This window comes from Leptodactylus fuscus, chromosome 5, assembly GCF_031893055.1.
Source record: "Leptodactylus fuscus isolate aLepFus1 chromosome 5, aLepFus1.hap2, whole genome shotgun sequence".
Taxonomy (NCBI): Eukaryota; Metazoa; Chordata; class Amphibia; order Anura; family Leptodactylidae; genus Leptodactylus; species Leptodactylus fuscus.
The window spans coordinates 157,111,646-157,114,357 of NC_134269.1; the positions used below are offsets into that span (position 1 = coordinate 157,111,646).

The 2,712-nt window shown below is 39.9% G+C and overlaps 1 non-coding gene across 1 annotated transcript; it reads left to right on the top strand.

Annotated features, from left to right (window-relative positions):
* Window positions 1–1,602: 1,602 nt before the first annotated feature.
* LOC142205356 (U6 spliceosomal RNA) lies at window positions 1,603–1,709 on the top strand. The gene has a single exon (XR_012716370.1). It is a non-coding gene; the product is annotated as a U6 spliceosomal RNA (small nuclear RNA).
* Window positions 1,710–2,712: the final 1,003 nt, after the last annotated feature.

The window sequence follows — 2,712 nt, forward strand, 5'->3', positions numbered from 1 at the left end:
TGTGTATTTTTTGAATGGTCTATGTCCAGTCTGTTCATTTTCCCTTCATATGCACAGTCTATTTTCCTCTAGAGTTTTGTAGAGATGCTTCTTCAACCTCTTTGCTCTTTAATTATTTTATAATCTTCATTGGAAAGTGCAACCTGGTATATTTGCTCATAAAAACCATAGTTGCAAGGTTTTGGGCCTTAAAAAGAAAGGACTTTCATTATTCTGTTGTGCGCCAAAACACAATTTTTTCATTATAAAATGACCCAGAGCACACTTGAACTACACAGACCAAGCCAGAATATCATATAAGCGAATAAATACATACTTTTCAAAGTTGAACAAGACAGAAGACTTTTTGTTAAAACTTTCTGGACCTTAAAGCTGTAAACCTTTGTACGTTTGATACAAAACAATGAACAAACTAATAATATATAGATGTATAGACCAGTGATTCCAAAAAGATATTTTATTACTGTCTATTTTAAGAATTCTACTTCTAAAAACTGTTTCTAAATCAAATCATTTTTAGTACAATTACAATCTGAAAAATGTAATTGCAAATGTATAGATTTACAATAAAAATGAATATATAACTTTGTAATTAGTTATTTCTCAATAAGAATTAATATGTGTAACTTTCTGCAGTCGCTTGGAAATAAAAACGTGCGAAGCTCTAGATGTCATTTCGGCAACCCATCAATCACAAGTGACAGGATAAGAAGTCCATCATTGGCAAGTGCCACATTTTTAACTTTATTCATGGCCTCAGGATATAGAGGAAGTTAAAAAATGGTGAGAATTTAACGGAGGGTTCACACTGCTTCTTTGTCAAGCAGCAAAAAACAGCCTCAAAAAGTAGCTCATTTTTTTAAATGTTGTTTCAATTCAGCATGCTTTTTGAGACTGGTTTTTATGCTTTTTGGAGGCATCCCATTGATTTTAATGGGACTGGGAGAATTTTTTTGCCTCAAGATAGGACAGTATGCTTCTCTTTTCAACTAGCTGAAAAACCAGGGCTTGAAAAAAAAGAAGCTAGCTGACTCCCTAGCCTCAAAAATAGCCTCAAAAAAGCCTTAAAAAAATCTCAGAAAGAAACTGTACCCTCCATTTACCACCGTTATGCTCATAGCCCACAGTCCATTTCAGGCATTCTGCCCATAAAGGGGGCTTTCACACGGAGTAAAGTGGCACTGATTCTGGCACGATTACTCGCGGCAGAATCAGCGCTGATAAAAAGACTCGCATTGACTTCAATAAATTCTGTTTTCCATGTGGAACACATTGAAATCAATGGGTTAAAAAGCCTCCCATTGATTTCAATGTGTTCCCCGTGGAAAACGGAACCCAGTGAAGTCAATGAGATTCTTTTTATCAGCGCTGATTCTGCCGTGAGTTATCGTGGCAGAATGTTATGGTAAGCAGGGTTTATTTTAAGAAAAACTAAACAAAAACCCTACGGAGCCCACTGGACTCTGACTGCTAAACAACCTGGTGTGAACACTGTCTGACAGTTAATGTCACTGCCAGCTAAACTAAAAAAACAGGTGTTTTCTGTTATAGATCACAGAGACCTGTGCAGTTACAGAGCAGCCGCTACAATAAACAAAACTGGTGCTCGCTTCGGCAGCACATATACTAAAATTGGAACGATACAGAGAAGATTAGCATGGCCCCTGCGCAAGGATAACACGCAAATTCGTGAAGCGTTCCATATAAAAAAAAAAATAAAAAAAAGGGCCACACGGTGGCTCAGTGGTTAGCACTGCAGCCTTGCAGCGCTGGGTCCTGGTGTTCAAATCCCGCCAAGGGCAAAAAAAAAACCATCTGCAAGGAGTTTGTATGTTCTCCCCGTGTTTGCATGGATTTCCATCCCATATTCCAAAAAAGACATACTGATAGGGAAAAAATGTACATTGTGAGCCCTATGTGGGGCTCACAATCTACATAAAAAAAAAACAATAAACAAAACTGTCTAGCCAGAACTCCTGGTCTAGACAGAGACCGACTAAACTCAGTGTGCTTCAGTTCCACCCAACCACCAAAGCAGCTTACAGTCAAAACCCACTTTCAGTAAACCCTGACTGAGAAGGAAAGCTAGCTAAGGCCTACTGAGATCTTCAGCACACAACACACAAGGCAGCATTGCTGCCTAACTAACAGTGGCATTGCCATCTCAGAGGGATATTGCTAGCTGGGCCAACTAATAATTTGTTCAGGCTGGAACCCGCGCACACACACGCACGTGCACACACACATCAATTCAGGTTTGAGGTTTGGATTGATCTTAGAGCACCGTGTGTCCAGACCAGCCTCCTTAAATAGGAGCGTCCATTGGTCGACACTCCAGTCCGTCAAACAGTCGACCAGTGCCACTTTACTCCGTGTGAATGCCCCCTAATAGGACAGAAGAGGCCTATATTCTAAACTATTGTTCAATGTGGGAGCAAAGTTAGGTGGGTATTTTTTAGCCCTTTAAGGGAACACATAGGGGCACTATTAACATTGGGAGACCTTTTTGTAGCACTATGTTGCTGATACCATGAGAATACTGTGCCTGGCACAATTATTTTAGGGGACATTGTAGGTATTATTAATGTTGGGAGCATTCTCGGGAACTCTGTTTAGCTAAGATATTTTGGGTTACACATTATGGGAAGTTTCTATTGTGAGAATACTTCTACGCACATTGGGGGCACTCTGACTTAACCCCCCGCGTGCCGG